Below are 12,472 nucleotides of genomic sequence, written 5' to 3' on the forward strand. Positions count from 1 at the left end.
CCAATGTTTTCTTTCAGAAATGTCCTTGATCCATCTGAAATTATAGTTATATGTTGTGAAGTTTTGTCAGGCCTTGGGCTATAGGAGTGGTCCCTAGTTGCCAAGAACCTGGCCCTGGGTGACTCAGTGCCAGAAAATCTTAATACTGGGGTGTAAAGGCCGAATATAGGCCACAGCGTGTATGGCTCTGGATTGGTTAGTTTGCATATCAAAGGCATTCTTCTGGATGAGCCAGCCTCGGGAGGGCCTGAAAGGTTTCTACAATGTCAAATATGAAAGTGAGGATAGTATCTTGGCAGTGTAAGTTATTCCTCCTTCCTCTCCCCTTCATTTAACAACTAATTAGATATCCACACATTAAAATAAGTTCTTCAGCCCTCCATGTAAAAGGAGCTGGGGCACTCTTGCTCACTGTACATCTGAAAATAAACAATAAAACTTTGTTAAGGAATGCAAATCAAAGTTAGTCAGCAAACCTGCCCCACCCACCATAGTTGGTTCAGTGGTAGGATAACTGGGCAGATACCCATGGGCAAGAAAGAATTTGTAGAGAGAAGTCCAATCTGCCTGAGGGGATATTCCAGCATGCCGCTGGAGTGGAATAGAGGTAAGTTTGGATGCAGAAGAAAGGTAGGAACTCACTAGAGACACTTGCCTTCCACTCCATGGAGCTAAACAGTTCTGCAGCAGCAGTGGTTACTTCTTTCATGGAGGAGGTGAAAGTGGTGACCTCTCCAGTGGAGAAGGTAGAAAATGGTGCGTAACTGCCCAGCTATCACACTTATGTGGGTCATGGCCAGAGAAACCCATTTCTCTTTAGCAGCACCCTGATTTCTGAGGCGGGTCTTTCATGACTGGGGGAAAGGAAGAGAAAGGGAAGGAGCCCATAAAAATATCAAAGAGCATTAAAGGAACTTAAAGGAACGTGGCTCTTACTGTTTGCTTCAGGACATCAGCAGGAGGTCCACCCACAAGCCTGTGAGAGTACCCCACTGGAAGATTTCTCCATTGGTCTGCAGGTACCCAGATGCTGAACCCACACCTCCCCTAACTCTGCAGCAGAATTCTTATGTACTCTCTTTAAGTGAGGTAGTGAGAGCAGGTCAGGTAGTGTGAGCACATCAAAGTGCTCACAGGAAAACAAACAAAGTGCCTACAGAGGTTTCTTCTGTAGGCAAGGAAGAAACCTCAAGCTGGAGCTACAGTGCCATCTTCTGGATAACAAAAGAGGTTTCCTGCAGCCAGCCTGGTGAATTATAAGAATAACAGAAAACATAAAGATTAGGAATTCTGCCACAAGAAGAGTCTATAATAAGCCTAGAAAACCCCAGAGAAGTCATACCAAGGAACAGTACCCCATCTGAAGATAACCGGTAATGATACATCAAATGCAAACGCATCAATGCAAAAATACAAGAAACTTTAAAAATCAAGGAAATACGTCACTGCTAAAGATATCAATAAGTCCCAACAAATGAACCAAAGACATAGAATGCTATAATCTAGATGACAGAGAATTTAAAAAATGGTGTATTGAAGAAACTCAACATGCTACAAGAAAATTCAGAAACGCAGTTCAATTACATTAGGAAAAGGATACATGAACACATGAGTTCTTTTACAAAAGAGATGGAAATCATAAAAAATAACCAAATAAATTCTGGAGCTGAAGAATTCAATAAATGAGGTGAAGAATACAGTAGAGAGCATCTGTAGTAGAGTAGAGCAGATGGAAGATAGAATAAATGACTTAGATGACAAGAATTGTGGAACAACACAGTTACAAGAGAAAAAAAAATAAAAATGTCAAAACCCCCTTTTGATTTATGGGATTCAGCCAAAAGGACAAACTACAGAATAATAAATATTCCAGAAGGAATAACTAGGGAGTGCCACCCAATACGTTAAAATATCATTCGTTCTTCAGAATATGCTTTTCCTTTATTGGATAGCATATGAACCTTGTACTGAGATGGTCATCAGTGACTAGGTATTTGGAAATCACAGAAATATCATTTTCCCAGTGATTAGAAAATTTTCCCAATGATTAGAAAATTTAGAGAAATTAATCCTAGGCCAGTGTGGCCTGGCTGTAACCCTAGTGATGGCATTGTACATGAGGCAAAGGAGCACCATTCAAACAATGTTGGTCTCAAACTAATGTTGTTAGTGCCCAATGAATCTGTGACGAGGGTGGTGTGCACCCTGGCCCAGCATCCCTCAGGTGCCAGCTAAACATTTTAAATATTGGGCAAATAGACTACATCTTTGCTCCCCAAGGATTCTTCTGATTACAGTTTAGCCTCCATGTTGCTATCTTAACAAAGAAAGACTGTATGGACCAGAGCGTCATCTCTCTAGCACTGTGGATCGTATATTTTTCATTGCAATAAATAAAATTTCTTTTTTTTCTGACACTCTAAGCTGGTGTCAGACTCCCTGAGTTTAAATCCTAACTATGGCACTTTTCTTAATCTTTCTGTGCCTCTTTTTCCTTATTTTTAACATGGGATGGTATGAGTTTCTAACTTGTAATAGTGTCATGAGAGTTAGATTAAAAAAATGTTTACAATAGTATGTGGCACACACAATGGGCCTATAATACTTGTTATTTATTTATTTTTTTACCATTTTATATATCAGACGATATGGCATTCTGGTAAATATGCCAGTCTCATGAACTTTGTTGATGAGAAAAAAATGACAAATTGGACTTTATCAAAATTATAAAAATTTTGCCCTGCAAACAGCTTGTTTAAAAGGATGAAAATACATGCTCTCAACTAGGAAACATAATTGCCACCCACATATTTGACAAAGGGCTTGTATCTAGAACGTAAAAGGAAACTCTCAAAACTCAGCAATAGAAAAACAAGTAACCCAATTAGAAAATGGACAATGAACATGAACATACATTTTGCTAAGGAAAATATATGGAAGGCAAATAAACGAACACATAAATAGGGGCTCCAGGTAGCCATTAGGAAAATGCAAATTAGACCTCAGTGAATGTCACTACACATCTACAAGAACAACTAATATAAATAATAATGACAGCACAAATAATGGTAGTGATGTACAAAATCTGGGCTCTCATACATTCTTGATGGGAGTGTAAAATGGTACAGCCATTCTAAAAAAGTGTTTGACATACGTTTATCATATGACTTGGTAATTGCACTCCTGGCATTTACCTTAGAGAAACTGAGAGTTATATTCATTCAAAAACCTGTACATAACAACTTCAGTTGCATTTTCCCAAAACTGGAAAGACCCAAAATGTCCTTTAATGGGTGAGTTATTAAGCACACTATGGTTTATGCATACCAAGGGGTACTACTCAGCCTTAAACAAACAAACTTTTGGTAGGTGCAACATCTTGGATGAATCTTAAAAATTTAATGCTGAGTAAAGAGCTAGTGTCTAAAGACCACACATTGCATGAGTCCATTTATATAAAATTCTTAAAGTGAGAAAATTATAGTGATGGAAAACAAGCTAGTGGTTTCTAGGAGCTAGAGGTGGTGGGAAAAAGAGAGGGGCAGCGTGGGAGAGACCTTTGTGGTGATGGAACGGTTGTGTATTGAAACTGGTAGTGGTTACAGGATCAAACGGCAGGAAGGGTTACACACACATGTACTGAAACCACTGATATTGTTATGTAAAACTAAAGTTATGTGAAATATAACCATTGGGGAAAAGCTGAAAAGAATTTAGAGAAGCAATTTTCTGGATTTAATATAAACATTAGTATTTCCTAAATATTTCATGGTCAATGATAGAGAGAACAGAAAAAGAGGAGAAGGAGAATGAAGGAGAGAGACAGACAGAGGAAAGATATGTTGTGTATTTTTCATTTTTGTATAGTATCAAAAATTTGAAAACAAGCATGCCATAATAAAGACATGTGATAGGCCTTACCTGTCTGTGATGCCCAAGGAATCTATCTGGAGGTTATTGATACTCCCCAAGCCCTCTGCTGTATTAAGATGAGATGCACTGCCTTGTTGCCAATGGAGATGAGCCTACATTGGAATTTCACTTTAAGAGCCAGAGCTGTTGTCATGACAGCCTGAATGAATAGACAGAGACATTACAAAATTTTTGCACAGGAAAGCTGCTTTCCTATGTTTCTAGAAACCTGAGGATTGGTCTTTCAAAACAAAACACTGTGAGAAGACACCATGATTCATTGGGAACAATAAGAACAAAAGTTAGTATTCATAGGATATAAAATAACATCTGGAGTTAGGAATATAGGAAGTTGTAAAGAGAAAGAAGTTAGGATGTATATGGATTTAAAATGAGAAATGAAATTACAAAGCAGATGTATTTAGAACTTGTTAAGTGTATAAACTGAAAATGTACTAGGTATTCTCATTGCTCTAAAAAGTATGTTAAATCTCCTTGAGTGTGTTTGTGCATATTTCCAAATAGATTGTTCTGAAGACTGAACTGAACCTTCCAAGGGAAATTCACACTAACTTGTATAATATTTTTTTGTATAAAGCAATTTTGTCAAATATCATACTAAGAATTATCCTTTGACATTAATATCTTAATTCCTCAAAATGAAAGTACCCACCAGAATATTAGGACGTAGCAAATGGTGAAAAGAATGAAAAAAATTACCATTAAAGACTACTCTGTGAGTAAAAAGAAATGGACATTTGATTATTTTCAATGTTGAAATTTAGTAGATTGTAAATGTTCTCACGACACAAACATAAAATGATAACTACGTGAGGTCACGGATGTGGTAACTAACCTTATTGTGGTAATAATTTCACAATGTATATATATATATATCAAATTATCACTTTGTACACGTTAAACTTACATAGCATTTTATTATATGCCAATTATATCTCGATAAAACTGTAAAAAAGAATTTATGTTTAAAAAAAGAAAGTTAAATTTTAAAGGTTCCACTGAAGCCATAAAATTAACATAAAATAAAAAGTACTTTTCCTTCATTACCATGAGCTTCTTAGGATGGTCAGTGATGATATCAGAATTTTAAGCAGCTATACGGCATTAATTTGACCCAAATCAGAAAATATTAGTTCTAAAATTATATCAGTGAAATGTGGAGTTTTCTTCTATTCGTCTCTGAACTACAATATAAAACTTAATTGCAGGCTCTTAGAGTTGTATTGGTCAAACTGAACAATATAAAAGATGAAAATATAAGAATACTTAAAAATTATAAAATGCCTTTGTGTGTAAAGAAAAGTATTTGAGGGAAAGAGTGATATTAACAAAAAATCAAATCACAATGCATTTACTTAATCAAATACTAAATTACAAGGCATTTATTTAAATGAGTTATTTTCATCCATATGTATTTTAATCATTTGTAATTTTTTAATGCTAAAAATCCTGAAGTAAATTTCACACTGTGAAAATTTACTTAAAATTTTTTTTCAGATCACACATATGTTTTATTAATATTAGCATTGGAAGATTGCTTTTTTATAACTTGTGATGAATTTTTTACATAAAGTATTTTTTCCAATTGTTTAAAATGTAAATAGTTAAATAATTCTTATATTGCAATAATATTTGTATCCTGGGATGTAGGGATAACTCAATAAGTTTTTTTTATCAAATTAATAATAATTTCATGAACTTTGGATTTATATATTATGCTCTTTGCCATTATGTTGTCAATTACTGGCAGATTGTGAATATCAGGAAATGAAGATTCAACATCATTTTAACTCCAGTATCATTCAGACTGGTTTGCTTCCTGAGAAGAGTTATAAAAGTGAGTGTGCTTTTTCTTTTAATTACTGAGGCTTTCTATTCTTGACATATTTGTCTGAGACAAGAAAAGTCTGCATCATATGTAAAATTATTACTGAGCACATTGAAACATAGTTACCTTTTTGAAACATTAAGGTCTCGGGTTTAATGTTCTATTAAAGCAAATTGTTCAAAATATGAGGCTCAAAATATTATTTATGCATTGATCATTTTGTTACTTCACATGGCAACAGACACAGTTCAATTTGTTTTAAAAGTTGATAAATTGGACATATTTAAAAGAAACACTGTATTTTTTAAATAAAGGACTTCTATTTTATAGCAGTAGGTAGTGAAGAACATTAGGATTAAGTAGTAAAAGCAGTGTAAAACAATAAATATATTTCCGGAATAACTATATTTTTTTCTGTGAATCTCACTTTCTCCAGGTGGAAATTTTTGCCGCATGCCTTAAACTGTTAAATGAATGATGTATTTCTGTTAGAAATAAAAGTAAACCAAATCCAATAGCTACAATGGGAACTTGTGAAACATTAAAAAAAGGAAAAGATAAAAATGTTAGCTACTAAATTCAACAAAAAGAACCAAGAAAGGGTCAAATCTGTCCACATAGAAGAGATGCTCCAAAATCTTTATAGTAAAGTGGCAGAAAATTGTTCATTACTGGCCTTTAAGATGAACTGTAAGTGGTAAAGAGAACACCTATTGCTTGAAAGCCTCTGTTATTATTGAGGAATCTGGTGAGTTTTTAAATACACGCTGTCATTCTATGTCATTGTACCAGAAATGGGCCACCAAGGTACGATTTCAGTATATTGTTATCATAGGGACCAGGGCCTGATGTTCACAGAAGGAGGAGGTTAGAATACTGACCAAAATAAGGTAGTATCCCCAACCTGTTGTGCAAGTGCGTTGCTGGATAGCAAAAGATTTCACAAAAGTGAATGCTAAATGTTTCAGCTAGCCTAATAGCAGTTATAAATAATCAAAAGTGCAGAAATCTGTGAACAACATGCTGCAGCAGAACTACTGTTAATGAATAGTCCACAAGAAAGCTCAGCCTGAGAAGTGAAAAAGTAAAATGAGACACTTGAGAGTATGCAATAAACAATGCTATTTTTTGTAAGCAGACCACTCTTACAATAATTAAACCATATTCTGGAAACTGTCATGAACCAAAATATAATCATGACTCTTGTAATAGTGCACTATAATTGGGGTGCCTGCACATCCTGATTCTGCTGAGGCAATCCTGGTTCGTGTTTTTTATTCTGTTGTTATTTAGTAACAATGGCCCATTTCACTTTTATTACAATCATATCATTATGATACCAGTTATCAATTTATTTATTACCTCTCAGCTCCAAATCCACCTGTTCATTATCTGCTTTGTGATAATGGACTGGATCTTTTAAGCAAGCATGATGCTGAGCCTGTCCGTAGAGGGACATTGCTGGAAGGACACTGTAAGAGGAAGAGACTTCTTTTCCAGGGTTTGGTGCTTCCATTTTGTTTTCTTCTTGATTCTGGTGCACCACTTCTAGAGACGTGTTTTTCCCCAGCGATGCCAGAACACAGAGTCCCTTAACAAGCTTTCAGATCCTGCTGCAGCCCAGTGACCACATGACTGTGGCCCTCTTAGACTTCACCACCTGATGAGTGGGCTCCTGCTGCAACAATTTTCTGTGTGTGCCCACCCATCATTCTCAGACCACCTGTACCCCAGATGGGTGTTCCCTGCTTGCCTGGCAACTGTAGACCAGCTCTGGTTCAGCAAATTCAGTGACATGTATCTCATAGCATTATCTAACTATTAATATAGTTGGCAAGCTTTTCCCTGTGTCTTAAATAAAACCGTATCTTCTTCATTGCTTAGCATTAGCAAAAGAAACTCAATATAATTTAATTCATCACGAATTTAATACCAACTGTTTTCCAGGCCCTGAGCTAGTCTCCTTTATATAGCAGTGAACAAGAATATTCATTCCCTCTTTCGTGCCAGCTAGATCTCCTTCACTCCACCAAACAACATTTGTCTCAAGTCACCTACTCCCCCCATTTCTTTTTTTTTTTATTTACCTTGATTATGGGTGATTCCAAGCATGTTTCTCAAAGTACAGGTATAATATAATCTATGAAAAACATACATTTTTGCATGCCTGGAAGAGAAGGCTGGTAGCAAGTTTGGGCAATCTGGCCTTCATTCTTGCATTTTCAGAAAACTTATTTCTCAACACGTTATGACAAATTGCATCTTTCAGGAGTGAACTCCTATTGACAAATCTCATGAGACTGGCACATTTACCAGAATGTCATCTTAAATGATGTATAAAATGGGAGTGAATATTTCCAGTCCTGGGCCACCTTCTCCTGGGACTGTGCAGACACAGGTTACATGGGAGTGACCTGCCATTCCTGTAAACCTCATACATTCGCTTGCTTTTGTGCTCTAGTGGTTTTTCTTTCTGTTATTGTGTGTGTGTGTGTGTGTTTAAAGCACTGTGTTGGAAAACAATAATGACAGCTCTCGTTTGCTTCTTCATGTGAGTTCTTTTCTGTCAAGTCAACAAACACATGGACTCAACTATGGGTGTTGCCCTGTTCCTTTTTATTTAAAAATTATTCTGAAGATTAAGGAAGTTCATCATCTGTAGATGATGTCAATCACATATTTTGTACATGGCAAACCATTTCATTGTACAGATGAAAGCAATGGTTATGAATGAGAACAAATTAAAATGAGGTAAGTTTTATAAATATTTCTTTTCTTCATTTGAATTTAAACTCTTTTATTCTCATTGGCAGAGCATTTAAGGAATTTCTTTTAACCTGACTTAAAAATTTTCTTAATGAAGCAAAGTTGTTGGTTTGCAAAATCACTTACTTCTTTTGAATAAATGATTTTAAGTATTAATTATTTTAAGTTAGCAAAGGGTTAATTTCTGTGTAATTTACAATATCTTACAGCATAACTAATAGATAATAACAGATCATTTAGGGAGCTTACATTAGTATAGTTCAAGTGTTTAGTTTTTTGGAGACAACATTGAAAAAAGAGTTTCTAATTAAATTTTATGTTTTAATTCTGAAATTCAGTTGTTCTGGTTTTAAAGAGAATTATATATTTCTTTAGGAAGTAGGATTGATATCTTCTCATTTCCTTGTTTTAATCCTTGAGATCTTTTACTGTATGCTCCAGAATGCACTTGCCTCTCACATAAATACATAAAGAAAATATAAAACAAAGTATTGTGAAATTAATGTTACTAGATAAAGGAATAACATTACACTTGTAATAGAGCCTTCACATTTAAATACTGCAATGCTTTCTTTCTCTTAATACTAAAATGAGCCACATTTTGCTTGACTAGGGCATTTCATTTTCCTTAAGTGATAAAGATAAAAATTCATAAAAGTACATTATTTTTTCTTCTAGCCAAAAAAATCTAATTTAATGCACATTAATAAAAATCGAACTTTATATTTTATGTTCAGGTATTCTCTTGGTAGGTAATATGAATTATATGTTAGTAATTCACAATTTAGAATATTTTGCCCCTAATTTTAATATTGAGGAATTCTTCTTATTTTTCCTCTTTCTGATGGACGGTATTCTCCTATAGCCCCTATGAGCAGTCTTGAGATACCCACAAGCACAGAAGGAGTTCTTCATGGCTTTACTGTATCCATGAGGATGAAAGTGACCCCCAAAACCATTTTCTATGTATTTCAATATGACAGATATGTTAATAACTTTTTGTATTCATATATCTTCTGTTTATACACAAGGTCATAATATACCATGGAGAAATTTACATAATTGGCAGCTTTATTAAGATGTGCATTGTGATGTTCAATGGTAAGTAGAAGTATTCTACACAATTTTAAAACTGTGGTTTTGATAAAAACTCATAATTGTATATATATATATATATGTATTTATATATGTTTATATACATACACACACATATATAACTACAATGTCTCATGTGCATCTCTTCCATGCTGATATTCTAACAACCACAAAGACAATAACTCTCCTTTTATGAAGCCACTTTTGCATTATACAAGTGGAATAAAAATCGTGCGTGTCTTTAGCATTTCTTTTATTGTCCACACTGTCATTTATCCTCAACCTCTTACTCGTAACACTCTCTCATGACAAGATGTTATGCAAGTAACTGTGTTTTTCAAATCTTCCCATGAAAATAAATTTCAATTGGTTGTAAATTGCATCCCTAAACCACGTTCAATTAACATTGTTTTAGAAAATGTTCTCCCAAACCCAAGTCAGTAGACCATACTACTATGACCTTTTACTTCATACTGTACATATTTCTTTTTAAATACTCTATTTTTCAAGTTTTCCTGTGCTGGCTTATTCAGGGAGTTACTTTTCATTCATTTATTCCATTCATTCAAACATTGTTTTATTTATTCAGTTTTCTATCTACTATTTATTCATTTATTACATACATTTGTATTTTATACTTTACCAAGTTATGTTGCTGAATACCCTATTTCCCCGAAAATAAGACTTAGCCGAACAGTCAGCTCTAATATGTCTTTTGGAGCAAAACTTAACATAAGACCCAGTCTTATTTTACTATAATGTAAGACCTGGTCTACTATACTATACTATACTAATATTATAATATAACATAATATTATAATATAATATAACATAATATAATAATATAACATAATATAATACCGGGTCTTATATTAAGTTTTGCTCCAAAAGACGCATTAGAGCTGATTGTCCTGCTAGGTCTTATTTTCGGGGAAACACAGCACTTCTCTTTCGAACACAAACCTGGCAATCTAATAAGGTACTGATTACAAAAATAACACATTATTATGTGGTCACAGGTTGCTATTAGTAATATGAGTTTTAAATTTGTTCTTTTATACAGATAATTAACCTGTATATTAATAATAGCAAAAAGACTCCAAGTGACAGGGAGGGAGACACATCTATAAGCACATTACATTTCACATGGGTTGGTTGTGACATGTCCTTTCATTGCTCACATATAGTTGACGATTAAATTTTCTCTACCTCACTTTGAAAACATGAGATTGTCAGACCCCATTTGCAATATGTTAGGTCCTAACATTAAAGTCTAATCCCAGGAGATCATGGAACATTTTCCAGGAATCAGGTCCAATTTCATGTCCTCTAACTGGCTAATAAGGCGGAAACGCTTAAAAAATAATTTCCTGCTGTCAGAGTTTCATGGGAAACGCAGTCTTCCCAGTGTGGGCCTATTGCGCAGCCCTTTGGGAATGGGTCTCACTCTGCGCATGTGCACAGTAGTCCGCCGCCTCCCGTCTGCTCTCCGCTCTGCGAGGGACACGATCTCCTAGCTGCTCCGCCTGCGCCAGCGCGGAGGATGCGGACCCGGGATGAGAGCAGTGAACCCTTGCAGGATAGGTAGGCTGCTGCCTGGGGTACGGGAAGGGGAGGTCCCGGGGACCGCCAGTCAGTACCCCTCCTCCCCAGCCCAGTGTGTGTGTGGGGGGGGTGGTGGTGAAGGGGGGAGTTCACCCTGCCGGCCCCCGCGGCGCGCTGGGCCTGAGCCCTGGCGGGAGAAGGTGCTCAGTGAGGCCGGTGCGGGGTGCAGGCGGCGGGAGTGGAATGTACCTTTACTGTCAGGCTACTCATAGTAGTTAGCATAGTTATTCTGAGAATTAGATAAGGTGTCGTCTGCAAAACATTTTGTCAAATCCTTGTAATCACTGTGTAAGTTGCTAGCAAAAGACACTGTTCGCTTCGTTTATTTCATTTAACCCTCACCACAAGCTTGCTGGTCTGTGTACACATGCCATTTCCCAAAGTGAAAGGACTTTCGTGGGGTGCACTGACATACCCCAGGGGCACAAGCTGGTAGGTGAGAGAGGAGGGCGCAAATACAGATTTTCCTCCCCATCTCTTGCTCTTCCTAATGTCCTCCCTGCCCCAAACCCAGAGTAGCAAACTTTGGAGCACTTCGCAAGGTAGCCTGTCCTCAAATTCCCAGAGATGATTGTGAAGTAAATGCAGGCAGAATCTTCCCAGGTGGTAAACACATCCTGGGATGTGTGGGTTTTCTCCAGAGCCCCTGGGCGGACTGTGAGGCTCTTGCACCTTCCTGCACTGTCCAGGCGTCTCCATCCCGAGGCCCAGTCTGCAGTAAAAAGAAAGGAGGTGAAGTTAATTTTACTGGTGTATTTAATTCAGTGCATTCAAAATCCTATTTTGACTCGTGGCACTAGCCACACTTCCGGTGGAGCAGCTGCATTCAGGTGATGGGTACAGTGCTGCAGAGTCCAGTTTTCGTGAATTCCAAAAGCGTCAGGTTTTGAGTGTTAGATGAAGGTTTCAACTGAACTGAATTTGTTTCTCAGGCTCAGGTCCCAGCCCCTCTGGAGCAAAGTAACTCTTTCAAGTCAGGAAAGAGGGAAGAACCCCAGGAATAGCTGCCACTTGGAGGAACAGCTCTTCTGACAGACTCCTCACCAGAGCTTTAGAGTAGAGGCAGAAGTGTCTAGAAAGGAGCAGGTCCTGATTTGCTCCCTGGGTAGCCTGAGTGAGACTTGGGGATGTCACCACACCCAGAAGCCATCACAGACTGTGTGACAGTGGAGCCTGTGGACAAACTTGCGGAAGGTAGTAACCTGGGGTTGATGGGATGGGTGCCTGTCAGGCTGCACAGGAAAA

The 12,472-nt window shown here is 36.8% G+C and overlaps 1 protein-coding gene across 1 annotated transcript in view; it reads left to right on the forward strand.

Annotated features, from left to right (window-relative positions):
- Nucleotides 1-12,472, forward strand: part of LOC308504721 (uncharacterized protein) — a gene marked incomplete at its 5' end in the record, with an annotated part of 79,105 nt that overhangs the window by 58,750 nt on the left and 7,883 nt on the right. The gene's annotated exons all lie outside the window — the stretch shown is intronic.

This window comes from Rhinolophus hipposideros (assembly GCF_964194185.1).
Source record: "Rhinolophus hipposideros genome assembly, chromosome: 11".
Lineage (NCBI taxonomy): Eukaryota > Metazoa > Chordata > Mammalia > Chiroptera > Rhinolophidae > Rhinolophus > Rhinolophus hipposideros.